The 15,812-nt window shown below is 42.6% G+C and overlaps 1 protein-coding gene and 1 long non-coding RNA gene across 16 annotated transcripts in view; one reads left to right on the forward strand and one right to left on the reverse strand.

Annotated features, from left to right (window-relative positions):
- Dennd1a (DENN domain containing 1A) overlaps positions 1–15,812 on the reverse strand; it is a 512,715-nt gene that overhangs the window by 92,322 nt on the left and 404,581 nt on the right. The window lies entirely within an intron of this gene.
- Positions 12,729–14,993, forward strand: LOC124097271 (uncharacterized). The gene is made up of 2 exons (XR_006853166.2): positions 12,729–13,082; positions 14,860–14,993. It is a non-coding gene; the product is annotated as an uncharacterized LOC124097271 (long non-coding RNA).

Here is a 15,812-nt window from a genome sequence, read left to right on the forward strand (position 1 = left end):
ATCTGATGTGGCTTCTGTTACAGAAGTGCTATCAGCCTCATAGGAGACACAGGCACACAAACAAGGACATCAGCAGGTTTATGTGTTAGGACAGGGGCTGGCTTGGTATGAGGACGCAAAAAGAAGAGAACGGGCCAGTTTCATCCTAGCTGTCCAAACAGGTCCACAGGACACCAGGGGAGTGCTGCTCAGCTGAATGTGAACAGTCTCATCCGTGGACCCAAGAGGGCATTCCAGGCAAAGACAGGGCATGTGAGAAAAGCCCATGGTACTCCTGTACCAGGGGCTTTGGGCTGATGGGAAGAGAATGTGAGGGAAGTGAACAAGAGATTATGGGCCAGTTGGTGGGGTCTTGTATGCCAGGCCAAGGAGAGAGACACTATCCTATAGGCATATTAGAGTTTTAGGATGAAATCTGCAAGGAGTAATTCTACATTTTTTATATAAGAATTTTTTTCATTCTGTCTTCATTTTAGTAAAAATGAAGTAACATGGAGCTGGCAGATCATCTCTGCATCCCAAAGACAGTGCGACATGTGATAATGACTGTGAAGCGCAGCTAAGCCTGTTAGCAAGAGTGACCAGGGAACACACGCAGGACTGGTGCATTACCCTCCGCCATGGGCTCTTTGTTTGAGGATCATTAGGAAAGGAACCATTAGAAGAATGCTAGCCAGGTAATAGGAGGGAGCAGGTCGGCAGGGCTGTTACCCATAGAGAAATTAGCAAATAAAATCCAGAGAAGAAAGCGAGGGCTTCTGAGCTTACCCAATGAGGCTCTTGGGGAATAATGACACATGCGCCTACCACTTGAGGATCTCCTGAGGAGGCAGCAGACTGACTCAACGTTCTGCTCCGGGCTGCAGGTGAGCAGAAGGGCCATTTCCAGAAGGGGCTTGGAGGCGCAGGGACCCTTGGCACAATGACCAAGGCATGGCCTTGCCCTCAGGAAGCTCTCATTCTCTGACATGGTGGCTCTGAGTCTGGAGGGAGGCAAGACAGGCCTCATTCTCATTCCCCTGCAATGGGTAACTGGGAAAGAGGGAGGAAACTGGGCTTCCTTGGCATCTATTCCCTGCTACTTTGCTTAGCATCAAGCTCCTCTTGTCATAGTAAACAGAATGCCAAGGGGGTAAGAGAGGACATGCTATCATGCCAACGGGGGGGGGGGGGGGCAGACAGAGGCACCATCGCGCTAACAACTCTTCCCACCTCCTAAATTCTCTTAGGCATCTGACACTCCTTTGCCCTGAAGACATGGAGTGTGCAATACAGGCAGCCCCTGCCCTAAATGCTCCGTCCACTCTGATGTTTCTCTAACAGCGGTGTGTACCCTCAGAAGTATTTAGCTTGAAGCAGGGATCTGATTTCAGTGTGAGTTGAACACTGCCCAGTGGTCCCCAGGAACAGCTTGACATCTGGGTGCAGTAGTGTATACCTATAATCCCAGTTATTTGGGAGTTTGAGGATAGCCTGGGCATCTTGGACCCTGTCTCAAAAAAAACAAAAACAAACAAACAAAAAAAAACCCAAAAAGGGCTGGGGATGTGGCTCAGGGGTAGAGTGCTTGTTTAGCATGTACCTCAAAACCTGGAACCTCAAAAAAAAAAAAGGAAAAAAAAAGGCTTGAGAAGTCGTGTGGGGGATGAGATGGCTCTCCAGCAGGAGGCCAAGAGGGCATGAATGGGTTGAGGGAAGAGGGGAGGAGGCCAGGCATTAGACGACTACTACTGTGGCTTCTTGAACAGCTTTTGGCTCTTTCTCCTGAGAATAGTTTGAAAGAAAGGCAAACATCTTGGAATAATCTGTCTCTGGAATGCTAACAACATGCTGCTATTTCTGGGGACTACCACCCTCACCTTGAGGGCACTACATCCCAGAGAAACAGGGATCTAGGCTGGCAGCCAGAGGCTCTCCAGGCCACAGCCCTCTGGTGGGTGGTGTCTCTCAAATGATGGCTGCTTCAGTGCCATGAATTTCTACCTCATCTCTTGTATTGCTGGAAGAGGTTCCAAAGATGAGGTCAAATCCCCTAGGAATTCTTGCTGCAGCAATGAAACCAACTCCTTACACTGTTTAACCAAAGAAACCAGGAGCAGTATAAAGTAGATGGATCCTGAAGGTGGTCCACTGTGAGTTTAACGCCTGGTTCTGCCCCTTGCTTGGGGGTCCTGAGCATACCACTGTACTTCTTGGATCAAGCCTAATCAATCCATTAAGCTGACAGGATTTGGGGGAGTCTCTCAATTTCACAGATGAGAGAACTGAGGCAAAATGACCCTTGGGGGATTTACGCAGCTTTCCAGAGGGTAGAGCCAGGGCTAGGATCCATGACTTCAAATACTCAGTTCCACATCCTCCACCATGGGCTCTTTGTTTGAGGATCTTGGCTAATTACAGCTCCAGGTGGTATAGAGCAGCTAGGAATGGCCCTCATAGGAATCTTCAAGTTAGAGGTCCCTTTTAAAGAGCTAGGACAATCTCCTTCTCCAGCCTCCTCACAGTTCCTTCTGCTGAGGAACTCTCCCCGCACCATCTTTAATTATTCAGGGAACTCCCATCCATCCCTCAGGATACCTATGTTCCCTCTTCTTCTGAGAAGCCTTTAGGCTTCCCTGTTTTGTATTTTTCTTGCACATCATCTGTCCATTATAACCCATCACTGCCTCATGTTTTTAAAAAATGGGGGAAAAACCCCCAAACACAAAAACCCTGTCTTTCTGACAGAGCTTGAGGAGCCTGAGGACAAAGGGCTGTGCCTTACTCATCTCTTTGTCACTGGCAGCCAGCAGTACTGGATGAATACACACAGGGAGCCAAATGAATGTGTTTTGAATGCACTGTCTTAGTAAAGCCAGGGGTTCTGAGAGGCAGAAATAGCCCCAAGAGGACAAAGTTCCATTAATACCAGGCAGCTCTTCCTCCCCTGCATAGGTAGACATTCAAATGGTCCACGTGGCCAAGTGTCAACATCACAAGATAAAGGTTCTATTTCTTTCATCTTTCCAGCATGAAAGACATGGGAGGAGGTCAAGGGAGTGGGCGAAACACCAGGTCTGCCTGCTTAGAGACTATGGTGTCTCCACTCCCTGACGGAGTCCACAGATCAATATTAAGCAAGCATTTCTCAATTCCTTTAGAAGGACAATAGACAGATTTTGGGATTCTTTTAGAGACTAGCAGGAGTCCTGCTGTTAGAGCCCCCTTTAGTTCTTGCCCATCTCTTTTATTCTAACTTCCCACACTGATCTATCTTCATGGCCCATGACACACACAGAAAGTAAGTAACTGAGTGTTTTAAAGCGCTGTTTTTCTATTGTTTTAACGGTCCCAATAAGGGCACCATTGTTCCTTAGCGATATACACGCTTCATTCTAGTAATTAGCTGTCAGAGAGGACCCGACAGCAGCCTAATGTTGTCCGCTCAAATCATATTAATGAAATGCAATCCACTCAAATGTCCTGAATGCATATCTGTAATTGCATTAAGCAGAGAGACTGGGGACATCAGGATCAAACTTCAGTCTCTGAACAGAGTGTTACGATCAAGCACATTAATCCATTATTTCTTCAGAATCTGACAGCCAATTAATATACCAGGCCTTCATACACCAGGCATAGGATTGATGTCCCTGTCATGATTTTGTTAAAAAAAAAAAAAAAAAAACCATTAAAATGACTGTTTGTACTCAGGGATGTCAAAGTAAATGCTGGGTGTAATGTTTCTAATCAAAATCAATTGTTCAAAGGCGAAAAGGTAAGAAACAAACTTTGGAGGTGCATTGTCAGTGCTTCCAAAAAAGGAAATTTAAAGATCTGAAGTCTTGCTGCTTTTCTCGGCATTTTTAACAAAAAAGTAGCTAAAATTAAGTACCAGCCAGAGTTCAAGTAACTCAGCTTTGTCAAGTGATTTTGAACAGGACATGTATGGTGTGGGTTCTTTATTTTTATTTTTATATTTAACACAAATGGGTCCTCATTTTAAGGATCTCACTGATATTTACAACAAAGAGTATAAATACCCAGAGCAAGATTCCCCAGTCCTTAGTTTTCCTGCTTCACTTCACAGAACACACTTTGTTAATTACTAAAGCTGCCTTGCACAAATTAGAACTTCTTCTGGCCTGGAAAAGCAAAAATGAGAATAAATACCTCTTCAGATCTGCAGAACTGCACAAATGTTCTATGAATCAGACCCACTTGCAAGAGTGCTCAGGTCAGCGGTGCATTCCGGACTGTGATGCAATTTAATTAGAAGCTGCTATTAGGACACTTTAATCGATGGGCTGGAGCACAGAGAGAAAACTGCACTCTGTGCCACCAATGCCCTTGGTGGAACAGTGTCTGTGGAGCTGCTTGTACTTGGCTGAAATCAAACTCATCAAACTCACTGGCAGGACTTCCCAGGCCATGTGGGCTTGAGGACCAGGACAGGCCTTCCCAGGATAGGGGCACTGTCTGCTTCTCCAGTGCTATCTCCTACCACTTCCTGCCTCCCCAGCCACACAGCCATCAGTGCTGCTCACCTCTGTGAAGGGGTCTCTACAAATTATCCTTAACTAAAAACTCTCAACAAGAGCCTTGGTATCCCTGTCTCTCAAGCTGGGTTTGGATGTCTTCTGTGGGGCTCTCCCATCCCTGCTTATGGCCCCACTTACCACCTGTGTGGGAGGTGTCTGACTTTATTTTCTTGGGTGTGCATGCCCGGAGCTTAGGCACAACTACTTAATGGTGGTGACTCCAGAAAGCTTCCTAACTCCAACAGAGCATGAACACTTTTAAGGTTCTTTTTTCTAATTCTTTTTATTTGTTGATGGAACTTTATTTATTTATTTATATGTGGTGCTGAGAATTGAATCCGGCGCCTCACACATGCTAGGCAAGTGCTCTACCACTGAGCCACAACCCCAGCCCTCTTTTAAGCTTCTTCTTCTTCTTCTTCTTCTTTTTTTTTTTTTTTTTTTTTTTTTTTGTCGGGGGTATTGGGAATTGAACTCAGGGGCATTAGACCACTGAACCAGATCCCCAGCCCTGTTCTGTATTTTATTTAGAGACAGGGTCTCACTGAGTTGCTTAGCGCCTCATTTTTTGCTGAGGTTGGCTTTGAACTTGTGAATCTCTTGCCTCAGCCTCCCAAGCCACTGGGATCACAGGTGTGTGCTACTGTACCAGCCTTTTAAGATTCTTGATGTGAATAACCAAGTGGCATCTACAGAAGTATTAGTGGTATAGATAAGTGCCTTATGGGTAGTATTTGAATTGCAAAAATAAAATATACCAAAATATACACATATCTTGTGTGGCTAACTGCAGAAATATTGGCTATTTCTAGTTTTATTTCCAGACTCATCTCTTTCCACCTTAAAACAAACAACAAACAAACAAACAAACAAACAAAACATTTGCCATCACTCCTCTTTTTATATAGGTCCCAAACCTTGGGAAATGGGACGCTGACTTTATATGCAAAAACACAAAAGTAGGAGTTGTCTCATCAATCCAGACCTCATGCTACAAGAGAGAAAAGGTATAATTATTGTGCAAGGAACCTAAAGAGTGTACATGGAGATACAGGGTATGAGAAAGATATGTGCACTTTGAGGGCTCATGTCAGAAAGATGATTTCAATAGAAGAATTTCTATGCTGACAACCAAGAGGTAACTTAAAGATGTAAAGTCTGGGGTGAAATACTGCTGGGGAATTCTAATTAGAAAGAAGAGTTCAACAACACAAGAGGGTGGGTAAGGATAGAGGTAATACTTAGAGTCCCTACTATGTGCACTCGATACATCATAATTTCCTATATGTTCTCTTATTCAGCCTCCCCTGGGTGGCAGGAATTAATATTCCTATTTTATTTAGGGGCTCAGGGAAGTAAAGTAGCTTGTGGCTGGTAGACAGCAGAGCCTGTCCAAGGTCCAGAGAAGAGCAGAGGTAGAATTTGGATCCATAACTCTTGTCCCAAAGTCCATCTCTTTTCTCCATATCATGTCAACAATTTCTCCATATCAAGGTCAACAATTTTTCTTTTGTAAGCTTTAACTACCATTATAATAAAACATTATTCAAAATATCTGGGAGCCTAGAAGAAGAAGGGGTCCCAGAAAGCAGATGATGTGAACAGGATGGTGTCACAGAAGGGTTAGTATTCAAGTCCTGGCTCAGGTACTTACTTGATGCATGGGTTTGGGTAAGTTACCTAGTCATTCTCAACAGCTGGCTTCCTTACCTGAGTAATGGGATAAGTGGACACACTCTGAAGGGCTGTGGGGATGAGCTCATAGGTTAAAGTGCAGTGCTGGTTGAGGCAATGCCTGCTCACCTTTTCTTGGCCCTTCCTAGGCACCTGACAGTACTCTTATCACTTTATCATATTAACTCAATTAATCTGCACAACAACCCCTGATAGGTTGGGGGTTGAGGAGACAGCACAAAGAAATTAAAGGCTTACCAAGAATACTCAGAATTGCCATTTGGGTTTCACAGTTTGCCCCCGAAGCCTGCACTTTGTCCTGCTTGTGACTGGTGACAATGTTAGAGATGGGGATGTGGCTAATTCCTCCTTCAGGGCCCAGCTCAGTCACCTCTTCAGGCAAGTGCTGGTAAGCAACATCCCCTGGGTTGGCTGCCCTTCTTGCCTACATTAAATACCTCTGCTTCTTCCACCTGGTCCTCCCTCTCCTACCTCCTCTCCTTCCCAGCACAGAGCAAGCACCCTGCTGCTGCTGAATAAACTGAAGAGCCATGAAGCCTGGGCTCCCTTTATGCCCAGGCATAATAAAAGTCCCAGCCCCATTGCAGCTAAGCAGCCTGTGTGAAGCTTCAGTTGAAAAGCACAAAATCCAACAATTTACTTATTTTTTCCACAGGTTTCATCATTTGAACTATTTTAAATGAAGCATGCCACTTAAATACACCATGATCTTTGTCTCGTCTCTAAATGAACAAACATTTGTAATTGCCATTCAGACAAGACAGACACGAAAGGCCCTCATAGGTCACCACATCTCAGGATTCCAATTATGTCAGGTTGGCAGACAGGGTGGGGTTGGATTTTTTTTTTTTTTTTTAAACAAACTGAGGCAACAAGGGTGCCAATTTCAAGCTCCATATGAGTTCTTCAATTGTTTTTAAGTGAATCATGAACATTCAATTCAAGAAAAATGAACTCAGGCTGGGGCTGTAACTCAGTGGTACAGAGCTTGCCTAGCAAGCATGAGAGGCACTCACTGGGTTCCATCCTCAGCACCACATAAAAATAAAACAAATAAATAAAGGCATTCTGTCCATCTACGACTACAAAAAATACTAAAAAAAAAAAAAGAAAGAAAAACGAACTCATCAGACACATCCTTTCTTCACTCTTTGGCAAACTCCTATAGAAGTTTAAAACCCACTGTAAACCAATCTCCTACGAAGCCTATCCTATTCCCTCAAATGTAGTGAATCTCTCTCTCTTTGGGGTTACTTAACAGGCTGCTATAATTGCACTTAGCAAACTACACTGAGAGTTCTCTGCATATCCCTTCTGCTTGCTGTGAAGGCAAAGACAGTGTTTTGTGCATGCCCACATCTCCAGTTCTCAGCGCTTGACTTATTGGCAACCTGGATTCATGAGTGCAGGGCAATGTCAGAGCTCAATAACACACTGAATTTAATGCAAAAATGTCACCCAAAGAGAAAACTGTACCATATCTGGGTTTCTCATCTCCAGCATCAAGGCTAGTTGCATTAGAATCAATTTACCCCAGAGTGCATCAAAAATAAAAGCCCACAAACTTTCTCTTTTTTTTGTCCCATGTTTTATTTGTGCTAAGATATACATAAAATTCACTACTGTAACTATTTTATGGGTACAGTCTTCAGGTATTTAATAATGTTGTGCAGAGATTACCACCATTCAGCCCCATCCTTCTTCTCATCTTGTAAAAGGAAACACTATCCACTTAATAGTGTCCCATTCCTGCTGCCCCTGTCCTGTAACCACCAGTCTATTGTCTGCCTCTATGATTTTGACTTCTCTAAGTTCCTCCTATAAATGGAATCAGATACTATCTCTTTTTTATTATAGGCTAATTTTACTTAGCATACTGTCCTAAAGGTTCACCCATGTGTGTAGCATGTTTCAGATTACCCGCCCCCCCTTTTTTTTGTACTGAGGATTGAACTTAGGAGTACTCTACCACTGAGCAACATCCCAAGCCCTTTTTTAAAATTTTTTATTTTGAAATAGGGTCTCACTAAGTTGCTTAGGGCTTTGATAAGTTCCTGAGGCTGGCCTTGAACTTGCAATGCTCCTGCCTCAGCCTCCTGAGTTACTGGGATTATGATTATAGGTGTGTGCCACAGCATTTGGCAATTTCCTTCCTTTTTAAGGTTGCACAATATCGCATTATATGTATATACTAAATTTTACTTATCCATCCATCTACTGACGGACACTTGTGTTGCTTCCATATTTTCGATATTGTGAATAATGCTGCTATGAATATGGGTATATAAATATCTGTGTCCCTGCTTTCAGTTCTTTTCAGTATATATCCAGGAGTGGGACAGATGGATCATGTGACAATTCCATCTTCACTTTTTGGAGAAACTGCCACACTGCTTTTCATAGTAGCCATATCATTTTACATTGTCCTTAACAGTGCACAAGAATCACAACTCCACATTTTTGTCAACTCTTGTATTTTCTGGCCTTTTCTGACAGTAGTCATTCAAATGAGTGAGGCAGCATCTCTCTGTAGTTTGTATTTGCATTTCTTCAGTGATTAGTGATGCTAGGAATCCTTTTATGTACTTATTGGCCATTTGTACACATTCTTTGGAGAAATGTCTATTCGAGTCCTTTGTCCATTTTTGAATCATGTTGTTTCTATTGTTGAATATTATTATTATCAGGTATATAATTTATCAGTATTTCCTACTATTCCTACTTTTTATGGTGTTGATGTTATAAGTTTTTGAATTTTCACAAAATCCCATTTTTTAAAAAGATATTTATTTTTTAGTTGTAGTTGGACACGATATCTTTATTTTATTTTTATGTGGTGCTGAGGATCAAACCCAGGGCCTCGCACATGCTAGGTGAGCACTCTACCGCTGAGCCACAATCCCAGTCCCCATTTGTTTATTTCTAATTTTATTGCTTGTGCCTTTGGTATTGTATCCAAGAAGTCACTGCCAAATCCTATGTTTTGAAGCGTCTGCCCTGTGTTTTTTTTTTTTTTTTTAAGATTTATGGATTAAAGTCATTTAGATCTTTGAACTGTTTTGAGCCCGCTAATTTGTAATGTCTACAGAGAAATATTTCTGAGCAGTATGAACCACTTTCTGGACTTTTTTTTAGGGGGAGTAGTGACAGCACAGACTGAAGTTAAATTTCTGCCTTTGCAATGTCTAGCTGAGACCCTGGTTATTTAACAAAGCCTTTGTTTGCTCGTTGATTAAGCAGGGATAATACCACTTACCTCAAAGGGCTGCTTGGGGAGAGCAAATTAAACAATTCACATAGGTGCTTCATACAGTGAGCCTGGCAGTGTTTTTAAATGGGAGCTGTTTGGGGTGGGCAGTTTAATTCAATTAAGATCCTGGATTCATGAGTGAGTCAGATGGACCTGAGACCTCATTACCAGTTATGTGACCTTGGGATGGTCAACTGCCCTCTCTATGCCTTTGCTTCCTGTCAAAGCTTAACATCAGCAATGCCTCTTCAGATGACTTCAAGGAAAAGAAACTAGCACAGACCCTGGCACAGAGACCTGTAACAAATGGCCTCAAGGAACCATCTTCATCTTGTGCCTCCAACCTCCTAACACCAAATCCACTCTGCACCAGTCAAGTTATGTATGTTTCTTGAAAGACTGCCAGACAGGTGACTTTAACTGTTAGCATCTGGCCAACCTGACTTTGTAGAACTCATGGACAGCTCACCTATTGGTACAGTCTATTCAGAGGGGGTTCTCCTTGAAACAGACTTTGGATGACTCCAAGTGTAAGCAGATGTATACCTTCTAATACTGGTGATATCCTCCTCTGCCATTTTCCCGGGCTCCAATCCTTCTGGCAGGCCAAGATAATCTTTTAAAATGCTGATGAAATCCTGTATTTTTACTGACTATCATTCTCCAGTGGATCTCCCCATCTCCAGTAGGTCTTTTGCCTCAGCAGGGTTTCATGTTCAGTCAGTAGGAGACACTTAGTTAAACCAGGTTTAGTACAGTCATGTGTCACTTAATAATGGGGATACATTCTGAGAAAAATGTCATTAGGTGATTTGGTTTTGCCAACATCACAGAATGTTCTTAGACTATATGGTCTCTGTGTGTGTGTGCGTGTGTGTACGCCTGTGTGCCTGTGTATATGCATATATATACACATGTACACACATGGATTTGCTGGCATAGAATAACATGAGAGTAAATCAAGTCCAAGAGAAAATGATGCAGTTGAGAGGTGTAAACACAAGATTTTTGAGGCTGCTGCCGGCGTAACAGCATACTACTTTACAGTAAACTTTTTTTGTAGTTGTAGATGGACAGAATGCCTTTTTTTTTATTTGTTTATTTTTATGTGGAGCTGAGGATTGAACTCAGTGCCTCATGCATGCGAGGCAAGTGCTCTGCTGTTGAACTATAGCCCCAGCCCTACATTAAACTTTTTTAATAAGTAGAAGGAGCACACTCTAAATTAATAAAAATACACTACAGTAAACGCATAAACCAGTAACACCGCTGCTTATTATCAAGTACATGTGCTGACCATCACTGCGTGTGCTACTTCCACATGACTCGCAGCACAGTGGGTTGTTTATGCGAGCATCACCACAGCACTAGGTAACAGGGCTCTCTTGGTGCCATTACCATCCCGTGGGCCTACTGTCATGTATGCAGCCCTTGTTGATTGCAACTCTGCGGAGCAGCGCTTGATTTATTGGCAACTGTGGAGGGATAGCACAGCCTTTATGGTACATGTGCATTTCCAAGGGAGAACCAATCAAGTGTCCTCCCAGAGTCTCTTGACCCATTGTTAGTCTGAGGCACAGTGGCCATTCTCCTTGAGACAGAACTGCAATAGAGTCTAGATTTTCCACAACCTCTCCCTCCCTTCTGCTCCTTTCTCAGCCCACTTTTGTGTTAATGGCGTGGAACTCTTTGCTTTGCCCCAATATGTTGCACCCCTCATTCTTGTGTGTCTCTTCCTGGAACAAGTTCCCTTTCTCCATCTGGTGAAACTGCACTTACCCTTCAAGGCTCAAAATATCCCCCCAAGGACACCTGCCCCTCACGTCATCCCACCTACTCCACCCTCATAGTACACTGTGGGGATCCATTTTAGCAAAGGATGACATCTTTGCTTGCATTCTGCCCCCTTTGGGAGGTGAGCTCCTGAGAGGCAGGACTGTGAATGATCTGTTTTTGCACTCCAGGCACTAGGCCTGCGCAGAGTGAGTGCTCAATAACACTTGATAAAAGCTCACTGAATGTCAGAAGGAGCCATTCAGAATTTTTAAAAAAATATGGCTTAAATGTCTTAGGTTTTATAGACTTAAAGACTCTTTATTTCTCAGAACATAAATCCTTAGCATCTGACTATAAATTCTTAGAGGATTTAAGAACATCATGTACTTTCTGCTCTACTGAATACAGAATCTGAGAACAGCAGAGCCAAGGGGCCCTCATAGACCTGCTGACCCTGCTCTGTCATTTTCAAGATGATGAAACTGAAGTTCAGAGAAGGGAGGGGCTTGCCCAGGCTCAGTCTTCCTGATGCCCAGGCCAGTCCTCTTTCCCTGCAGCTCTGTGGACCACCTGAGCAGTTCCTCAGGGGCCTGGAGGTGACCTGTCAGAGATCACAATCCATGTTCTTCCCCGTGCCTCACTGAGTTGAAGCAAACTTCTCCACAATGGCACCAAAGTGTCCTGGTTGGTAATTATGGACCTGACAGTCATGATGAGCTATGGCATGTATAGAAAAGGCTACAATAAAGTGGCAACAGCATGAAACAAGACCCCCCCCTCCTCAAAAAAAATAGTCTGGCTGGTGTTCACTCTTAATGTTAAATGATGAAGTCTTTCAACAGTCACATATTTTTTCAAGATAACTCTGAAGGAACTCCGTGATAATTTGGCATCAATATCCAACTTATGTTACCTAACATATTTTAGCAGCTACAACTCTGTGTGATAGATTCTATATGGACAGATCTATGGTGATTGGTAAATTACAATATGTATGAGTACAAATGCTTCTAGGAAATGGGGCTCTATGTAAATATGTGATATTTTACACAGAATCCATGCAACTTACATACATAGGTCACTGTGACTGATGTGTAAACAGATAGACCTTGGAGAAGAGTGCTTGTCTTTAAGGTGCTAGGGCTTACTTCTTCTTTAAACAATGGATTGTGAAGTGAGAGTCAGAGGCACCCTCTACATCTTGAGGCACGTAAGCAACACAGCTTTAAAAGAGTTAACACGTTCCTACCAGAAGTCCTAACAAATTGAATCTTATTTAATTAGATATTGTATTTGGGGGAGAAAATGAAATAAAATTCTTTCATTAACTAAAAACCAAACTCCCTTAAAGGCAACAATATGTTCCTCTCTGTCAGGACAGAATGGAATGAAATCTTTATTTTAATTGGGGTCAGATGAGGAGCCATTTGGCTTCAGATGCTTTGTTTATCAGCCCTGAGCTTTATGGCTGAACCGGAACGTGAAATATTCCATTACACAACCGTTCCACTTAAAAGCCCGATTTCCCAACGATTTTTCACATGTTAAATGCTGTAAATATAGCCCAAACTAGCTTTGAAATTTAGAAATAGAATATTTAAAGATTCTCCAGTGACATGATGCTCCTGGATGGCTTTGGGTCTGAGATGCTGTTTCTTCTATCCAGCACCGTGGCCTCTCAGACAAGTGCTGGGATCAGGAAAAGCAGGCTAGGAACACCATCCACAATGTCGCTGCTTCCAAGCATGAGGAAGTATGCCCCCCCCCCCTTCATGCACCTGAGCTGAAAGGTTCCAGATACAACAAGCACATACCGAGCTCCTCGAGGAGAAAACAGTGAGGTAAGTAAGAGCAAGATGTTCTGTATTAGAATTCTAATCCTAACACTTCTCAGCTGGGTGATCTTGGGCAAGTCACTGAGCCTTTCTGTGCTTTACTTGTTTCAACTGTACAGTGGGAAAAACAACCTTCGCAGGATTGCTGAGAGGATTAAATGAGTAACGTGTAAAGTACTTTAAGCAGTGCCTGGCTACTTAAGTACTGCTGTTGTTGTACTACTTAAGTATTGCTGTTATGAATTTTAATACATATTTCCCTATTTATCCTCATAACAACAACTCAGGTAATTAAATCCATTTCGCAAATGAATAAACTGGTTCCAGAGGGTAAGTTCCTTACTTGGGGTCACTGCTAGAAAGTTATAGCAGGAGAATTTGATAACCCAGGGTTATTTTAGGTTCAGGCTTCTTTTAGGGCAAACAGAATAAACACATATTCAAACTTCAGAACCCAGATGGCTCAAAATTTCTATATATTCTTTAAAGAAGAAACACATATATTTTCATATGAATGACCGGGCTGAGAGGACCAAGTGCATGACCACTAGTGCTTTCTCTTAAGAGACCCAGAACCTCTGTCAAGAGGGAATTCTAAGCAGATCTTATCTACCCACAGAAAGATGGCACAAGTCATTTGATAGAGTAAATGATTCAAAATTTAAAAATCTGCATCTTCACTATCATTGAGGATAACAATAGTCACAATTAAGTATATTAACTCATTCCCTATGCATTTATGTGCAACGCTCTAGGCTGAAAGCCATTCAAGTTGGTTATGTGAGATTTCCACTTCTTCCCAAATGAATTAAAGCAGAAAATATTAATATAGAAAAGGTTTTTTTGGTCTTAAAATAACTAGTGTTCAGAGAGTCAAAAAACAGTTTCCATTGGTACTGTGAAACTTCATTTGGCTTTATTCAGTTCCTCTTAAAATGTATTCACTCTGAAAACAACTTTCCTTTTATCTTTTCAAGTTCTAGCATCAAAATCCATCTAGAGTTTCAGGATTCTTTTTCAAGCACATCGGCAATGGGTTAATGATGACATTATGTGACAGCTCCCAAATCATGTAGGCAAAGTGAGATGGAGCTAATCAAGGAAATTGCCTCAGTGACACTAGGCAGGTCCAAGGCCAATGTAAAATTTTGGCAAAAGGCAATTTTTTTTTTTAACTTTCATTTTTGGTGATAACAGTGGCATGATACTGTGTACTCTTGAGAGTCAAATTCCAATACATCTTTGAAATTTGCATTCACACATGCTTACGAAAAATACAGCCATTTTAAATTAAATGCATTATTCATGGTTTGTAAATTCCAAGACGACACCCATGAAGTTTTCTGTATATGTTTTCCCGTCTTCAGTGAAATGCTCTGTTCTGGAAACTGTAATAAAATGAGCTGCTTCCACTATTTCACAGCAGGTATTTTGATTTGATAGTAATCGCTTTTCTTTACAATTTTAATATAATTGTGCCATGATCTTTTGACAAATGAGAAAAGACAAGTGGACATCCACATGTAGATAATTCTCTAATTGCACATCTCGAAGTAAGGAAAAATGCTTGTTTTAAAAGTTATTGATTCTCTTAACCACAGAATTCAAAGCGAAGGTGGCACAAACATCTAAATAAATATCAAAGAGGTGTCAAAGGTAACCAAGGAGGGACCAGGTGAAGTATGAAGTGTTAATTGTATTTTTAAAAATATAAAAGAATAGAGGAAAAAAAGATGGATATACTGAACTTCCAATTATCATAATGTTGTCTTCTTCCTAACAGATTTTTCAAACTTGAAAAAAACATTGAAGTCAGAGGAATTCAGAGCAGTGTATTCCCGGCTATGTCCTTCAAACATCTCATACTCTGTGTGCACACGGTTTATTCAAATACAAAGTAAAATGATGACTTACAAAGTGCATGTTTACATCACAATGTACCAGCAGCCCCCAAAAGACAGAAGGAATGGAACACGAAACAAAGAGTGAAGAGGGAAAAATCTGCCCTTTTGCATCTCCCTGATAGGGTACTGGGGTCCTGCCTCTGATGTGAGCAGGAGTGGCACACCTGAGAAGCCTCACACTCAAACCTGTGACTGCACACAGGGGTAGGGGCGGATTGCAAAATCGAGAGACCCGCTGGACAGTGATCATGCCCAAATTGGCCAGCTCTGGCAGACAGCAAGGCAAATTCGAGGAGGCCCAACCGTGTAGAAGAGGTTCGCCAAAAGAGACACCCCTGAGGTGACAACCTGCTGTCTTAGACAGCACGTGAGATGTGCAGTCAGATGAGTCTGTCTTCTTATTTGCCACCAGCTAGCTCACTAAATCTGTGTGAACCTGAGGTTCACTCCCCTCTGTGGAGCAGGAACAGAAATCCTGGTCATCGCTGCTGGGAGGATCAGGGTCTAGCGGCACAGTGTCTTCCACATGGGAGGTTCAGGATGGGGGTAACACTCAGCTCCTGCCTCATCTCCCTTCATGGCCTGGTTTTCTAGTCTCTTCTCTGAGCTGCTGATGGATGGCACACCCCTGAGGAACAAGCCGGGGCTGGCCCTTTACTACCCTTGGTGGCACCAAAAGTCTCTTTAGGTCTAGGTGAGCCCACCCTGCAGAGGCAGCCAGGTTTTCCTTCCAAATTCAAGATCTACCATATCAACTGCACACCAGGGGCCACCATGTGCATGCCCCTCCAACCTCAAACTCCAGCTTCCAGCCCACTGCTTTCCCTTCAAT

Source organism: Marmota monax, unplaced genomic scaffold, assembly GCF_021218885.2.
Source record: "Marmota monax isolate L192 unplaced genomic scaffold, Marmota_monax_Labrador192_F-V1.1 WCK01_AAM20220418_F8-fsc00020, whole genome shotgun sequence".
Classification (NCBI taxonomy): Eukaryota; Metazoa; Chordata; class Mammalia; order Rodentia; family Sciuridae; genus Marmota; species Marmota monax.